An 18911-nucleotide genomic window follows, 5' to 3' on the forward strand; every position below is an offset into this window, starting at 1 on the left:
ATCGGAATAAACTCCGAAGGTTTCTCTGACGGAATTCCGCTCAAGCGGTCTTGCATACACACGGTCATACCAAAGTCCGACCGTCCAGAACGCGGTGACGTACAACTAGAGCAGGGCCCTCTGATCCATCCTGTATTGATTTGTATTGTAAGTGTACTGTCTGCCTCATGTTGTAAAGCGCTGCGCAAACTGTTGGCGCTATATAAATCCTGTATAATAATAATAACTAGTACGACGGGACTAGAAAAAGGAAGTTCAATAGCCAGTAGCCAATAGCTTTCGTCTCATACTTGCTTCAGAGCATGCATCGTTTTTGATCTGTCGGAACAGCATACAGACGATCGGTTTTCCCGATAGGAATTGGTTCCGTCGGTCATATTTAGAACTTGTTCCATTTCTAGGCCCGTCAGAATTTTTGAAAAAAAAAAAGTCTGATGAGGCATACACACGATCAGAATAGACGATGAAAAGCTTCCGTCTGATTTTTTCTGTCAGACATTCCGCTTGTGTGTACGCGGCTTTAGTGTTACGTTAACAGGGAGGGTTGGTGTGGGGATTTTATTGTTAGGTTTACAGAGAGGGTTACAGGGAGTGTTAATGTGAGGGGCGGTCTGAGGGCAAGGCGTCAAACATGTGTTAAGGGCTCGGCATTGAAACTACAAGTACCAATCTCTGAGTGCTGAAAGTGAATATGTTCTTTGGCCCATACATAGAATGATGATGGATGCCATATTACAAGTGCTTCTAGATATGTGTTAGTGCATCTTTGCTTTGAAATATAAATCCATCTAGAGAAGAATAAATATAATTACAATGACAGCAACAAATGGTATCCTTGACTTGATATTTTACAAGGCTAGTTTCTTTTAGCACCTGTATGAAATGGGCTATTGTCCTTTGTCTTTGAAGAGACATTAGATTAACAGTACATTGGAGTTTGTGAGGCTGCAAATTTTCACTCACAGGAGGTCACACAGACAGCAATAAAAAAGCTGACAGAGGTTTTATCTCTCCTCCACTTTATCCAAAAGTATCCCAAAAAAGAGGTTTGGCTATGTGAAGAAAAGCATGAAGAAAGCAGTGAAAAGGTCCTCATAGTGTAGTATATAAAAACACCATTTATTAATATTTTAAAAAGCAACTATAGGTATTGCACTCACAAGTGGGGTATCATAAAGGTCACATAAATAAGGCTGTGGAAGAGTCTGGTCCTCTAACCTCCAGGCCGGGCAGGGGGATAAGTCAGCGTCCCTCAGCTGTCAAAGACAGAAGCCGTGCCAGAGATTAGAGCCGTCCGCCTGGAGGAATGATGAGGAACTCTGTCCAAAGCTGTTTTAGATCTTCAGCACAAAAAGGTGGCGATTTGTATGAGTTTTGTATGAGGTGGGCTGGGTTCCCTCCTTCCTAAAGAGAGGTTTGCCTAGTAACATATATACACATATACATATACACATTTCACATTAACGTTATTGATATTTTTCTCACCGTTTTTAACCACTTGCTTACTGGGCACTTTGAACCCCCTTCCTGCCTAGGCCAATTTTCAGCTTTCAGTTCTGTCACTTTTTAATATAATGATTATGACATTATCTTTCAGGTTAGAAGGAAAAAAAAAAAAAAAAACAACAACGAGCAGTTTACTACAGCTCTAACTCCCTGTTAACCCTTAGTTTACTATAAGCAGCCCTAGTTAAAGCGGGGGTCCACCTATCTATCGTTTTTTTTTTTTTTTGAGTTACATACTCACATATTGTGTGTAATATGTCTGCCTGTGTCAGATTTCGTCGGAAAGAATAACTTATATTATTCACTGCAGGCGGTTTCCATCTTCATTGTGGGCATTTGAAGCCCACAAGCATTTATTTCCTGGATGTGGTGAATGCTGTGCTCCCAGCATTCACTGCTCGTTCCCGCACATGCTCAGTGGCATCCTGGGAAGCCTGAGACTAGCTCCCAGGAGTCTGGGAGAGGCTAGAAACAGGCCTACTCCCACGGGAGGAGAACCAGGAAGTGCAAAGAAGAATAGAAAAATAAAAGGTAATTACGGCGATTTAAATTTTTTTAAACAGCGTGTCAGCATCTAGGCAAGGAAGAGAATACATACAGATATTGTTCAAAATTTGGGTGGAACCCCGCTTTAACTCCTTCCACCCCTTCTCCCGTTAGTCAAATTTTGCTTGTTGATTTTTGTTTTATTTCTGTTCTATCATTAATATTTTTTTTTTCATTTGTTTTGTTTGTTATTGTTTTAAGTGTTTTTTTATTTTTTTTCATTTGCAAATAACTTTTTTTATATAACCAAAGCTTTGCCTAAGTGCCGGTTCACACATGGGCGGCACGACTTGCAGGTCGCCTCAGCGAGGCGACCTGCAAACGACTGCGGGGCGACTTGCGAGACGACTTCTGCATAGAAGTCTATGCAAGTCGCCCCAGGTCGCCCCCAAAGTAATACAGGAACCTTTTTCTAAGTCGGAGCGACTTGCGTCGCTCCAATTAGAACGGTTCCATAGCACAGAACGGGAGGCGACTTGTCAGGCGACTAGGTCGCCTGACAAGTCGCCCCAGTGTGAACCGAGCCTAAAGATTACATAGAAAATAAAATCATTTTTGCAAAATAATATTGCCAAAGTGAAAGCCTAGTTTGTGCACACAAAAAACAAAAAACAAAGCAAAACACACTTGTCTTTGTACTTCTCACCTGGTTGCCGCCACACATGCTTGAAACCATCTGAACCAAATAAGTTTGTCTTGGTATCATCAGACCACAGGACATGGTTCCAGTAATCCATGTCCTTAGTCTGCTTGTCTTCAGCAAACTGCAGGCTCTCTTGTGCATCTTCTTTAGAAGAGGTTTCCTTCTGGGACGACAGCCATGCAGATCAATTTGATGCAGTGTGCAGCGTATGATCTGAGCACTGACAGGCTGACCCCCCACCCCTTCAACCTCTGCAGCAATTCTGGCAGCACTCGTATGTCTATTTCCCAAAGACAACCTCTCGATATGACGCTGAGCACGTACACTCAACTTCTTTGGTCGACCATGGTGAGGTCTGTTCTGATTGGAACCTGTCCTGTTAAACGCTGTATGGTCTTGGCCACCATGCTACAGCTCAGTTTCAGGGTCTTGGCAATCTTCTTATAGCCTAGGCCATCTTTATGTAGAGCAACAATTCTTTTTTTCAGATCCTCAGAGAGTTCTTTGCCATGAGGTGCCATTTTGAACTTCCAGTGACCAGTATGAGAGAGTGAGAGCGATAACACCAACTTTAACACATCTGCTCCTCATTCACACCTGAGACCTTGTAACGCGAACTAGTCACATGACACCGGGGAGGGAAAATGGCTAATTGGGCCCAATTTGGACATTTTCGCTTAGGGGTATACTCACTTTTGTTGCCAGCAGTTTAGACATTAATGGCTGTATTGTTATTTTGAGGGGACAGCAACTTTACAATAACAAGATGTACACTCACTACTTTACATTGTAGCAAAGTGTCATTTCTTCAGTGTTGTCCCATGAAAAGATATAATAAAATATTTACAATAATGTGAGGGGTGTACTCACTTTTGTGAGATACTGTATGTATTTCTTTGTTAAAGTAGAACTTCACTCTCCCAATCAACATTGATTATTTTGAATCCTCATGCTCCTAGCATTAGTAAATAGATAGGAAGGTATATTATATTTACTTTTTTTTGTTTGTTTGTTTTACATTTCTTCAGTTACTTCCTTGTTTCTTACCTAGGCAAATAATGTCATACATCCCAGGAGTCTTCAGGAGGGGAGGAGAGGAGGAGGGTTTTTCTCAGCTAAGCACACTCTCCTGCATGCATGCGTGAGCTAAGGGCAGATGGATTCCAGGAAGTAAATGCTACATGAATCATCTGCCTTTACTCAGGATGGCCACAGCCAGAAATGCTGGGGGGGGGTTTCAAAGTGATTTCTCAAAAAAAAAACCCAAAGAGACATGGGTGGATGGGGGAGTTTGCTTTGAATATTAAAAATGAATTAAATAGCAATTTTAGTTTGCGATGCTCAGATGCAGTGAAGATCCGCTTTAAGTAATGAAAAAATCATTACCGAATAAACAAGTACTTAGTGGAAATGTAAAAATTTCTCAGATACTTAAGAGGTACTAAGGTATGAGAGCGGAAATGAACAAAATATAGCACCAATCCCAGGATAAAATTTGCTATAAAATAGCAGCTCCTGAGATGAAAAGAACGATAGCCTTTGTAGAAGATACACTATAAAGGAAATGAAAATAGAAGGTATCGCAAAAGCTGTAATCTTTAGTTTCTATTTAAAGGTCTTTTAAGGGCAAGTCGAGACCTCTGTTCAGGGAATAGAAGCTACAGGCAGCACAAGGCCGCTAGTTGCAATGATTATCATTTCAAACAGCTGCTTCAACAGCAAAGGCCCGGACGGTCTTGGCAGGACTGTGATGACTCACAGCATGAAACAGAAACTTTCATATCCAGACATGACTCATCTTGTCTTACATAAGTCTATGTATACTGTCCTGGAAATAGAATGGACCATACACCTTTAAATTAAAAATGGATACTTTCTAAAAATGGTGCTGGAAACACTAAATACAACCTTTACTTGCTGCAAATTTGTTTGCCTTAAAGCGGAGTTCTACCCAGATTTTTTTCTTTTCTTTTTTTTCACCCGTTAATGCGTGTGATTAAAAAAATTGCCATTCAATTCATGTTTTTTTAATCCACTCACATTTGTTTTCTGCATTGCTGAGCGCTTCCATCCTCACTGTGGGGGGATAAGGTGCTGCTGGCTACCCAGCTTGCACCTCCTGATCTCGCACATGCGCAGTCTACACAGGGCGTAGTGCAGGAAGATTATCTCGTTGCTATAACAACAAGCCGCAATAGAGGAAGTGCCCGCCCCGTTGTTATGGCAATGCAATCCTGCGGCGGTGTCCACTGACTCCTGGGAATGATAACAAACATCTCCCAAGGCGCCGCAGGATATGACGTACAGCGCCACGGCCGAGAAGAGGCAGAATACAAGGGACACCCTAGCAACAAGGCTCACACAGTAAGTAAAGAAAATTAAAAATCATGCCAAATGTTGTTATACTTGCAGCAAGGGACTCATTCAGATCAAGATTAAAATATGGGTGGAACTCCTCTTTAAAATACCCAATATGGAGCTGAGGATTTGATACCCTTGCAAATTTTGTACTTGAGTTCACCCTCTTATTACATCATACTGACTGCAATACCATTTTACAGAATAAGAAAAGTTCCCCTTCGCACTAAGGGAGGATGGTTCATATATGGCTGACTATTGAAATGGTGAGACTACAAACACTAAAGGCCTTAATTATAAAGCAGCAATGTGGCCAATTATTACATATTTATGATATGTAGCCATTTTGGATTCAATGAATATTTAAAAAAGGTCCTTAGTACCTACCTTTGTTAAAGGAAGCCTGTATTAACTGCCGTATATAAATTGTTATAGTTGAATCCTAGTTTTACTAACCAGTGAGTTACTGACCTAAGCAAGTATACACAATGGTAAATCAAAATCTTGAGGTCTTCCTGGCTGTATGCTTCCAAGTCAGCAAATGATTAGACATGTGTCAAACACAAGGTCCGTGAGTGGAATCCGGCTCTCCAGGCCATTTCATGTGACTCTTCCACCAGATCCTGCTCCTCCTCCCCTGATCTCAGCATTTAGTAGACTCCAGCCCTCCTCTGGTCCTCCTCCAGACCCCGCACTTTCTGCTTCCCAGCTCTGCCACCAGCTTCTTTCCTGCAGCAGCACAAGATAAGGGGGGGGGGTTCACTGTGATATAAGGGAAGGTAGGGGACTTGACTTCTGATGTTGACGAGGCTCTTGACATCTCATGTAAGGGGGGGGTGCCCTGGAAATCTTCTTATAATTATTATGAGAATAGTACAATTCTAAGCTAGTTGAAAAGGTCACCATGGCAGAACCATCTTCTATCGAAACAGACTCCAATAAAGTTTCTTGTGGATGATACTGGCGAAGTATGACCCTCCTTTTCAGATTTTCATCATCTGCTACAGGAGTGTGAGTGGGCTTTGTGCTGGTCTGCACCTGCCCTTCACAGTCTGTTTTAAGGTATTACTAAAACTAATAAAACTGAATGCAGAAGCAATTATTTAATATGATACAGAGTAGATACATTTATATAGTCTTACAGATATAACCGGCCCTTTGAGGGCAACCATAATGCTGATGCGGCCCATGATGAAATTGAGTTTGACACCCCTGGATTAGATAGTGAAGAAAGCCTGGCCATACATAGATGTTTTTTTTTTTTTTTTTTGATCAGCTGGCAGGGAATCCTCCCCGCTGTTGTGCTGTATTATTATTATTTTTATTATACAGGATTTATATAGCACCAACAGTTTGTGCAGCATTTTACAATATAAAGGGAGACAGTACAACTACAATACAGAATAATACAGAAGGAACAGGAGGGCCCTGCTCATGGAGTTAAAAGGAAGGGAGGGAGGTGGTACAAAAGGTAATAGCTGCGGGGGGATGATCTGATGGAGGTGGCCAAAGTACAATTTTTTAATAGAGCTGAGGTATGCTTCCTTGAATAAATAGGGTTTCAAGGATGAAGGTGAACTGGATAGAAGCTACCTGGACATACTGGGGTAGTGAGTTCCAGAGGATGGGAGAGTTTCTGGAAAAGTCCCAGAGGTAAGCATGGGAGGGGGTAACAAGGGAGCTAGAAGATGTCTTGGGAGGAGTGGAAACATTGATTGGTTGGTAATATAGCTGGGGGCAGTGTTATGGATGGCTTTGTATGTGGATAGCCTTAGTATTTTGAGTTTTATACCTTGGGCTAATGGAAGCCAGTGAAGGGATTGGCAGAGAAGGGCAGAGGCCATGAATAGGTTAGTAAGATGTATGAGTCTAGCAGCAGCATTCATGGTAGACTGAAGGGGGGCCAATGTGAAAGGTGTTACAGTAGTCAAGGCAGGAGATAACCAGGGAGTGAATAGGTTGTATTGTGGTGTCACAGAACATTTTTCTTGTGAGCGTATTGTCTGCTAATTGCCCAATACTTATTAGCACCACTAGCACAGTGATATTTCCTCTCTATCTATGGGGTTGATTTACTAAAAGCAAATAGACTGTGCACTTTGCAAGCACAGTTGCATTCATTTTCTTTAGTAAATATAAATGTGGTGAAGCTTCACTTTGTAAAGCATTTTTGCTTGCACATGATTGGATGGTGGAAATCAGCAGAGCTTTGCCACCTTCACTAAACTCTAGGGCAAATGAGTGAAAATGAATATTTTAGTAAATCAATCCCTATTTATGAAGCTGCAAATGCAAGGCAGAAAATACCTTCCACCAGGAAAATGCATACATAAAAAAAAACACAAAGAGGGTGAAATTTGTGGGACAATTACACAACAATGCATAAAAAAACCCCAAATACTTAATAAAATGAGAAATGGATTTAACCCCCTCCTGCATGGCCTATTGTGATATGACGTCCTCCCAGGATCGCTCCTTGCACACACTGCACGGGCCTCACTCTGGTGCAATCTGTCACCTCCTGCCATAGCCGATGACAGATCACTGTACCAGCCCACTGCCAGTACCATGTGATCGCTGTGGCCAATCACAGCAGATCACATGACAATTGTACACAATGAAAGGCTTTGATTAATGCCTTTCATTGTGTACTATTGTGATGAGCTGTGTGATTGGTCACAGTGATCACATGGTACAGATAGGGCCAATCACAGCCAATCACAGTAGTAAAAACTGAATGAATAGTTTTCATTAAAAAAATGGTTGCTCATAACTGTAAAATTCACAGTTACATAGTTATAAAGTTGGTATGGCTTAAAAAAGACACCAGTCCATCCAGTACAGCCTGTGGTGTGTGAATGTGCTGGTGTTTATGTCATTAGTAAATTATATATATGTTGTGATCGTTAAGGTGCCCATCTAATCGTTTTTTGGAACTACTACTATAAATGACAATCATAGTGTGTAAAAAAATAAATACAGATTTTAGTTGTTTAGGTGGTAGTATGGTAACAATGTATTGCTCTGGTCATTGTATCTAAAAATAAATTGTAGAAAAAAAATGTAAAAAATTCTACATACTGTCACCAGTCGGTGTCCCTGATCACCTCCACACCAGTTATATGATTACGCTTTACTGGACTGGTGACAGTAAGTAAAAAAACATTTTTTTTATATATTAAAAAATTGTGACAAAAAATGACAACTTCAAAAAACTCGCCATGCCTGTTACTAAATACTTTGGACTGTCTACTTTCCAGAAAGGGGTCATTTGGGGGATAATTGTACTGTCCTAGCATTTTTGGGCTTTAAGAAATAAGAGCTGTATATACCATAGTTTGTGGACTCTGGTCATTGTATCTAAAAAAGGAATTACAAAAAATTGAAAAAAATTACTATTTTTTTTACATACTGTCACCAGTCAGTGTCCTTGATCATCCCCAAACCAGATATATGATCACGCTGTACTGGACTTGTGACAGTTTGTAAAAAAACAAAAAATGTTAAAAAAAAGTTTTTACATTTTAAAAAACTGTGACAAAAAACTACAACTTCAAAAAACTTGCCATGCCTATTACTAAATACCTTGGACTGCCTACTTTCCAAAAAGGTGTTATTTGGGGGATATTTGTACTGTCCTCACGAAATAAGAGCCATCAGTACATCAGGATTGATCCATTTTCAGATATTTACCATAGTTGGTGGACTCAGATGAAAATAATGTCATATGGGTAAAAGTTTTGCCATACCGCGCAATTGTCATTCAAAGTGTGACAGCGCTGGAAGCTGAAAATTGGCCTGGGCAGGAAGGGGGTAAAAGTGTCCGGTATTGAAGTGATTAAGGACAAAAGTGTGAATGTAAGGTTCTTCTCAATTTGCATTTTCCATTTTTTTCATGTCATTTATAAATATATTTCATTTATATGCCACCTATACATTCCACTGTACTTTACAGATAACACCAAACCATCTACATAAGTCCGTGCCCATAAATGAGCCTACAGTATAAGGATTTTACTACAGTCATACAGCCATTCATGGGCCCAGTTTCAAACCCAATTATCTTAGCAGTTTTTAGATTGTGAGAAGAACATCAAGAAAAAGCAATACAAACAATGGGAAGACATACAAGGACCTCCATTCTGACAGTTACCCTGGTGGAAAATTAACCCAGGGCGTCAGTACTATAAGGTAAGTTTCTAACCACTAAGCTACCAGTAAGATAAATGATGTTATATACTTGCTAGGCATTTGCAGCAAACATGTTGTTACATTACTATAACATTTCACCAGCATGAAGAGGATATTTAATGGCAGCACATTCTGCATTGATGTATTTCCAGGAAGTCAAATGCGACATACAGTACAATGATGAGTAATATACAGCAACATTCAATGAAACAGAAGGTGAGTGGGTCCTAGAGAGCAGAAATACACATTATAATTGTTTTGATGGCCACTGTTGTCAAAAAAAAATAAAAATGTATTACTATATATTTAGAATGTTAAATATATGACTAACATTTCAAAGATCTGTAACTGTGATTTATAATTGGAGCTCTTTATTATAAACAAATAGTTACCCCTTCATGATGGATGGTAAAACAAATCCTAATGCTGAACACAGTTTTGCAACCTTGACATGCGTTAGTAAAACTGTGGATATCGTTTCGACTTTTTAGTGTATCCGGTTGGATTATACCTTGTTTTTTTTTTAGGACAAATTGGGCCTTGGTGGTAAATGATACAGTGGCATGAAAAAGTATTCACACCCCTTGAAATTTTCCATATTTTGTCATTTTACAACCAAAAACGTAAATGTATTTTATTGGGATTGTATGTGATAGACCAACATAATATTTAAAAATGTTTTACAAATAAATATAAGTGTAGCGTGCATTTATATTCACCCCCCCCAGTCAATACTTTGATTGAACCACCTTTCACTGCAATTACAGCTGCAAGTCTTCCATTCTAACACATGAATATGCTTTGATCTAAACCATTCCATTGTAGCTCTGGCTGTATGTTTGGGGTCGTTGTTCTGTTGGTGGGCGAACCTCCACTCCAGTCTCAAGTCTTTTGCAGATTCTAACAGGTTTTCTTCTAAGATTGTCCTGTATTTGGCCCCATTCATCTTCCCATCAACTCTGACCAGCTTCCCTGTCCCTGTTGAATTAGAGCATCCCCACAACATGATGCTGCCACCACAATGTTTCATGGTTGGGATGGTGTGTTCAAGGTGATGTGCAGTGTTAGTTTTCTGCCACACACATAGCGTTTTGCTTTTAGGTCAAAAAGTTCAGTGTTGGTCTCATCTGACCAGAGCACCTTCTTCCACATGTTTGCTGTGTTCCCTACATGACTTCTCACAAACTGCAAACGGGACTTCTTATGGCTTTCTTTCAACAATGGCTTTATTTTTGCCAGAGTTCTTTAAGGCCAGATTCTTGAAGTACACGACTAATAGTTGTCCTGTGGACAGATACTACCTGAGCTGTGGATCTCCACAGCTCCTCCAGAATTACCATGGGCCTCTTGGCTGCTTCTCTGATTAATGCTCTCCTTGCCTGTCATTTTAGGTGGATGGCCATGTCTTGGTAGGTTTGCAGTTGTCCAATACTCTTTCCATTTTCGGATGATGGATTGAACAGTGCTTCGTAAGATGTTCAAAGCTTGGTATATTTTTTTATAACCTAACCCTGCTTTAAACTTCTCCACAACTTTATTCCTGACCTGTATGGTGTGTTCCTTGGTTTTCATGATACTGTTTGTTCACTAAGGTTCTCTAACAAACAGGTGGACTCTATTTACTAATTAGGTGACTTCTGAAGGTAATTGGTTCTACTAGATTTTGGTTAGGGGATCAGAGTGAAGGGGGCTGAATACAAATGCACGCCACACTTTTCATATATTTATTTGCAAAAAAAATTGAAAAACATGTATTATTTTCCTTCCACTTCACAATTATGTGCCACTTTGTGTTGGTCTATCACATAAAATCCCAATAAGGTGCATTTACGTTTTTGGTTGTAACATGGCAAAATTAGGAAAATTTCAAGCGGTATGAATACTTTTTTAAGGCACTGTATCTCCTGTTTTTTTTTTTATTATCAAATGAAAACTGGCACAAAATAGTACAAAAACAAATGTAAAAAAATGTAGCTGTATATTTCTTACGCTTACCATAACCTACCATGAAAGAACAACCGAAAATAAATTCCTGTCAATCGCAGTGATACCATACACTATATTGCCAAAAGTATTGGGACACCCAAAATATGAAAAAATGAACTAACACCCTACAAAAAATATGAGAAGATGAACTAACACCCTACACTCCATTTATATATATATATATATATATATATATATATACAGTATATATATATATATATATATATATATATATTATTACAGTTTGCAAGTGGTTTACCGGGAGTATGGCTGAAGATATCAGCCATACTCCCGGTAACGTTGTTTGCAGCCGGCAGCTGGCTTTCTCATGAGCCGCTGGAATGCTTTCCGAAGCGATGGGAGGGGACATCCCCTCCTGCCACTTCCCGGTGTTTCTCTGACTTACTGGTTTACCCGAGAAAGGATCCAATGGTGCGACACCGGCTGCTCCCATAGGCGATCAAAGAGTAGATACTCGTTGATCGACTCTATGGCCTTGGAGGACCGGAGCAACATCATGATTTCACTTCCAATCCAGGCTGAAAGTAAATCATTTTTTAAAATCTTTTGCTTTTAAAGCTAAAGAAGATATTTGGGGTCTTTTTAATCCCAAATCTCTCCATAAAGAGGACCTGTCATCCTTATTTCTATTACAAGGGATGTTACATTCTTTGTAAAAGGAATAATAGTATTCAAAGAAAAAAATAAAGGGACAGTGTAAAAATAAAATATAAGTAAAATAAAAAGGATTTTTTTTTAAGCGCCCCCATCTCTCCCTCTTTGCGCACAGAAGCAAAAACATACGTAAGTCACACGCGTATATGTAAATGGTGTTCACACCACACAAGTAAGGTATCGCCATGAACATAATGAGCAAGAGCAATAATTCTAGCACTAGACCTCCTCTGTAGCTCTAAACAGGTAACCTGCAAAGGCATTTAAAGCGTCGCCTATGGAGATTTTTAAGTACTATAGTTTGTCACCATTCCACGAGTGTGCGCAATTTTAAAGCACGGCATGTTAGGTATCTGTTTACTCAACGTAACATTATCTTTCACATTTTACAAACAATTTGGGGTAAATATTGTGATTTTTTTTTTTATTCACTAAAGTGTATTCTTTCGAAAAAAATTGCATTTGCAAAATCGCTGTGCAATTACCGCGTGATAAAAATTGTAAAGATCACCATATTATACCCTAGGATCTCTGCTAAAAAAGTATAATGTTTGGGGTTCTAAGTAATTTTCTAGCAAAAAATACTGATTAAAACTTGTAGACAAAAAGTGTCAAAAAAGCCTGGTCGGCAAGTGGTTGACCCCAAAGGCCCAAGATACCTGTAGTCAGGGTTGGAGGCTCTTTTCCGCCCAAAAATCTCTCCGAGTCTCTGAATTCCAGGTCACATATCAGGCCGTACCAATCCTGAGAAAGCTGTAAATCAATTTTTTCCTTTCTAAGCAGAACACCTCAATACCCCTACCCCTGCATGGGTGACAACCTCTGAGTTCTTAAAAAATGTCTCTTAATGTCCCCCTAAATGGGACCACAACCTTAACAAAAGGGACACATATCTCCCATCCAGGACTTATCCCTTGCATCCTGTACACTATTTATCCTGTGACCAATTTCACCAAGAGAGATGAGGGTAAATCTTTCTACAGGGACACCTGTGTTAGTGTCAACTGTCTAATAGGGCGTACACACGGTCGGACTTTGTTCGGACATTCCGACAACAAAATCCTAGGATTTTTTCCGACGGATGTTGGCTCAAACTTTTGTCTACACACAGTCGCACAAAGTTGTCGGAAAATCCGATCGCTCTAAACGCGGTGACGTAAAACACCTACGTCGGGACTATAAACGGGGCAGTGGCCAATAGCTTTCATCTCTTTATTTATTCTGAGCATGCGTGGCACTTTGTCCGTCGGATTTGTGTACACACGATCGGAATTTCCGACAACGGATTTTGTTGTCGGAAAATTTTATCTCCTGCTCTCCAACTTTGTGTGTCGGAAAATCCGATGGAAAATGTCCGATGGAGCCCACACACGGTCGGAATTTCCGACAACACGCTCCGATCGGACATTTTCCATCGGAAAATCCGACCGTGTGTACGGGGCATAAGAGAGGAATTTTCCTCACTTGGTACAGATTTCTTCAGATTACACATCTGGGACAGAAATGTTCCCGACCCGTGGCAGATGGTGCTCAATTTTCAGCCAGCCAGCCAGCCAGCCAACCAACCAAGCACCCCCCACCCCACCCCTGGCACTCAGTCAATCAATCGCCACTCCCCCCCGTCGCTCAATCGTCACACCTCTCGCCTGTCGTCTGCCAGGCCCCCCCGCCAGACCCTGCACTTACCCCATCCAAGTTGCTGCTTTGGTGGCTTCCCCCCCGCATCTCTTCCTGGGTCCTGGCAGTCACTTTTCCTCCCAGCCAATCAGGACTTAGGACACGTGGCCAATCGGTCTTAGGACTTCCGGTCAATTGGGTCTCAGGACCCGCTTACTAATTGGCCTGGAGGAGAAACATTATTATTATTACATTATACACATTATATTGTGTAACATTATTATAACGACACACAACTGAGTGGGCTCCAGGCGCAGTGCTCTGTGCCCCAAGCCCACCCTTTTTGAAGCCAGTTAGAGCCTCTGGCTCTAATCATGTGCTTCTAAAAATAAAAAAAACCCATTTGAATCCATGCGTCCAGCGTCGTGCATGTAGATTAGGGGCCGGGCACATGGATTAGGGGGTGGCGCCCCTGCACCCTGCATGAGTGGCCGCCACTGTTCCCAACCTAACACAGCAAAAAATGAACTGACAGGAGTGTGCTGTTCATACCAATACTTTCTATGGACAAGTTAGTTCCATTTGCTATTATGATGTGTTCAGAATGCTGCACATTTATTTGTGAATGTCTGAACTTGTAAACTACTTGCGGACCGCCTACCTGCATTGTACTGTGAATGGGTGGCTGCTGTAGGCAAATCGATGTACTGGTACATCGCTGCCTACTTCCGGGTTTAGGGTGTGCGCATGTGCGCCCCTGGCCAGCTTCCTCTGTGATTGCACACAGCAGAAGCTTGTCTGCAAGTCCTGGCTATTAATTCATGGCCGGGACCTGCTTATTGTCTGTGTACATTTACAGCTGTGAGCTCTGTGTTGACATTCAACACAGAGCTCTGTAAACAGGGAGCGATCTGTCAGTTTCTAATCCCTGCGAAGCAGAGAGATAATTAGTAAAAAGCAGCACACTTTACACACATTACACGTAGTTAGGCACATATTTAACCTATTGATTGCCCTAGATGTTAACCCACTCCCGGCCAGTGTCATTAATACAGTGAAAGTGTATAGTTTTAGCACTGATCACTGTATTAATGGCACTGGTTATGTCAGTGGCAGTTAGTCAGTTCTCCCCAGGGTTAGTGGCAGATTTCCAACCGCACTATCATAGTCGCTGTTCGCTGCCATTAGTAGTATAAAAAAATAAATAAATAAATAAATAAAAATTCCAGTATACATACCCATAATTGTAGGTGCTATAACTATCATGCAAACCAATCAATATAAACTTATAGTGATTTTTTTTGTAATCAAAAACATGTAGCAGAATACATTTTAGCCAAAAAATGAAGACATTTTTTTTAAATTCTTTTATTGAATATGTTTTATAACAATTTTTTTTCCCCCATATTTTTTCCTTTATATTGGAAAAAATAAAAACCCAGTGGTGATCAAATACAACCAAAAGAAAGCTCTTTTTGTGTGAAAAAAATGATATAAATTTTGTTTGCGCACGCAATCGCCAGTTAAAGTAGCGCAGTGCCGAATAGCAAAAAATGACCTGGTCATGAAGGGGGTAAAATCTTCCAGAGCTGAAGTGGTTAATAAACATTCTATGACACAGCTTTTCTGTGACAACAGGACACAACAAGAATGGTGATGACAATGTTTGTTCTCTAAGGCAGCCTGCACCTTTTCTTCCACACCCTGGTAAGCCAACAGTGTCTATTACTGCCTGGATTGCTATGTTGAGAAATACATACATGCTGCCAATCAAGCGGGCTTCACTACTGTTAGAATGCGTGCTTTACTTATAGGCTGCCTGCGAGCAGAAGGACAGCATATCTTCTATACTCTACCAGCATCAGAAGACACCTATGATCCAGCTTCCACTGCAAGAAAGAAATTTTTCGTGCCTAAAGTAAATGTGATTGCAGGACGATATAAATTCCAACAACATGAACAGCACAATGGTGAGACCAACTAGTAGAAAAAAACAAACTCAGGCCACATTAGAGAATAACTACTCTTGGAGCATGATTTAAAGTGTTACTAAACCCACAACAGTAAAATCAGTGTGTATTTCCAGTAAAGCATGCTTGTTATACTCACTGTGGAACCTAAGGGGTTAATCCTGTGCATTGTGTAAAAAGGCTGCTTGACCCTGTCTTCTCTGATCCTCCCCTTTTTTTACTGTCCCAATCCATCTCCTGATAGTACAGAGCTTGCACATGCTCAGCTCACTGCACATGCTCAGTTTGGTGTGTATTGTTAGAGGTTTTTTTTTTTTTCTCTTGAGAGGCTGCATGTGATCAGCACAGGGCCAATCAGCACTGTCCAAACAGAGGGTCAGGGCTAATGCATCCTCATAGTACAATCAGGGAAGAATTAAAACTCCTTCTACAAGTTTTAACCAGACACTGATAGAAGTCACAAGACTGCTCTAACTGCTGATGACGAAAAGTATTTAGTAGTTTATTTTTACTCAATTGCATTTCCCTGTTCTGTGTACTGTGGGAGACCAGGTATAGGGAATGCAGGTTCGGGGTTTAGTAACACTTTAACTCTAGCAAAGACTATCACAGTTTCAAGCCAAAGTGAAACTGCTATAGCTGAGCCCCAAAACTCCCATTCAGAGGAATACTGGCACTATACAGGCTGGGAAATTAGAATATGCCTCCCATACGGTACATATTCAGGCCCGATAGAAAGATGGAAAAAGAGATTCAGTTAAACTGCAATGCAGAATTGCACATACACAGAACAAGTACTGATTCAGGTGTGGTTCAGCACAGCACAAACAACTATACTGCAAGCACTGCAAAAGATGTACAATGCTGTACATTGTATATTGCAGTAGATAAGTCTGCTGTAGCTCTACTGCTACTCTAATTTACTGTTCCAGAACTCCAGACGTTACTGTCCTAAAGTACATGTGAACCCTTATCTTGACCTGGACCCACTCAGTTTAAAATAGAAATGAAAGGCAAAAATTCGTTTGGGTGTATATATATATATATATAGATATAGATATATATCTATATCTATATATATATATAGATATATATATATATATATATTAGGGTTGCACTGATACCGGTTTTAACTTTAACTAAGTCAAATACTTGCCGATACCGAGTACTGAATACCTTTGTGGTGCAAACTGAGCCTATACAAAATTAATGGGCTTAAATCGCACTGCAAACAATCGCATGCAATTTGAACAGGAATGTGGTGCAATTCCTGTCCGAATCGCATGCAGTTTCCTGCACTGCTCCTGTGTGAACCCAGGCTGAAGTCAGTGCGATCATTTTGTATTTCTCTGTTCCTACTGATGACAACCAATCTGGTGATCATGCACCTGAACCAACTAACCATAGTCAAAGAATAAAGAATCCTCCTGTGTGGATCAAGGATTATGTGAATCTAATAAAATGCATAGTACTGTTTTGTAACTCTTTACTATGCTGCTGTTTGTAGTTTTCAATATTGAGAAAGGTTCCTAAGGAGAGTTCCTAAAAATTGCTGCCTAAGATGCAATTGTTAGTAAGCTCCAGTGGCGTCACTTGTGCTGGGCACCTGGGCAATCAGTGTTGGCAGATGTGTGCTCGGGGACTATAGTGATGACAGAGGTGTGCTTAAAAACATTGGTGGCAGTAGTGTTTGGGGGTGATGTGGTGATAGAGGTGTGCAGGGGGTAATGCACTGGTGGCAGAAGTGTGTAAGGGGACACAATGGTGGCAGAGATGTGCAGGGGGAGTACAGTTGTGTATACAGAGGGGTTTTCAGAGAAGTGTGAGGGGTGCAGTGCTGGCAGGGGTGTGCAAGGTGGGTACAGTGGTGCACAGGTATTTGGGGGGAACAGTGGTTACAGAGGTGTCTGTTTTTTACAAACCTTTGGCAGTTTTATGCTACATACTGTACATTTTTTTGACCACTGCACTCTGAACCAGAAGCTTGACTATAGGGGTCGCAATTCCACCCGGCCTAATGCTTTAGGAGGCCTGTGTGGCTCCCCTGTACACCTGGATAGGAGGGGTGGTGGGGATGGAATATAAAGGAACCAATCCCCTCCATTTTCCTCCTGCAGTCGCTGAAAGCCTGCTTCTCCTCCTCTCCCTCCCGCCGGCATTTAGCGGCTGCAGGAGAAAATGGAGGGGATTAATTCCTCTGTATGTCACCCCCACCACCCGTCCTATCCAGGTTACTTGTCTCCTGCTGCCCCTGGGCCCCTGTGTGCTCCCCTGGTTCTCCCCTTCCTGCTCTTGGCTCCCCCTCTTCCACCTTCAGCAGGGATGGCAGGACCTTTAAACTCCACTACCTGTGGCAGCTTAGTACACATAGCACTCAAGAGGCCAGTATGTGGCCCTGAAGCTCAGATGCATCCGTGGCATGGCGGGGGTTGGAGCTGTGGAAAAAAGGGGGGGGGGACACTGGGGTCGAAGAGCAGGAATTAGAGGGAGCAGAACGCAGGCAGCTTTCCATAGCAAAGTGTGCACAGCAAACATCCACTTTCATACATTCATACTTGAGGGAGGGGGGAAGTAATCTGGGTTATAAGTGGTTTACGTTTGACCCCTGCACTCTGTGCTTTACTTACTCCTGAGCCCTGCATTATTGCATTACGCACTCTGTGCACTGTATTCTGTGTCTTACCCTCTCCTGACTCCTGCACTCTGTGCATTAGGTACTCCTGACTCCTGCACTCTGTGCTTTACTTACTCCTGACCCCTGCATTTTGTGCATTATGCAGTCTGCACCCTGTATTCTGTGCCTTACCCTTTCCTGACTCCTGCACTCTGTGCATTAGGCACTCCTGACTCCTGCACTCTGTGTGTTAGATAATGCTGACCCCTGTACTCTGTGCTTTACTTACTCGTGACCCCTGTACTCTATGCATTACACATTCCTGACTCCTGAACTCTGTGTGTTATGCACTCCTGACCTCTGCACATTAATCCCTCTGCCCCAACCCCATTGAGGGGTACAATTTATGGAAAAGGATTGCCAAAGTCTACACAAGTAAAAAAAGGTTGGGAACCATTGTATTACAGGATGTTCTACAGAGAGACAAAACTGTTGATGATATGATTCTCAATGCAGAATTGTTTCCAACAACAAATTCTAGGAATGATCAGCCTATGGCCGTTTCCTAGAACATAAAGCAATGCTTAAAAACAAGCGATGCATTGTCAGAAATAGATTAGTCAAGCATACTTCAGATGCACTCAGTGAAAGGTTATTATGGAAAAAATACATGGAAAAATATATTTCACACAGAAAAACGTACTGAGTATCATGATTAAAAATATATTTCCCGTTCTAAACCTAAAACCACCTTACAAGTCTGCCCCAGCAATCCAACTGATTCAACTCAAACTGATAGCTATCA

The sequence above is a fragment of the Aquarana catesbeiana genome, linkage group LG01 (genome assembly GCF_042186555.1).
Source record: "Aquarana catesbeiana isolate 2022-GZ linkage group LG01, ASM4218655v1, whole genome shotgun sequence".
Classification (NCBI taxonomy): domain Eukaryota; kingdom Metazoa; phylum Chordata; class Amphibia; order Anura; family Ranidae; genus Aquarana; species Aquarana catesbeiana.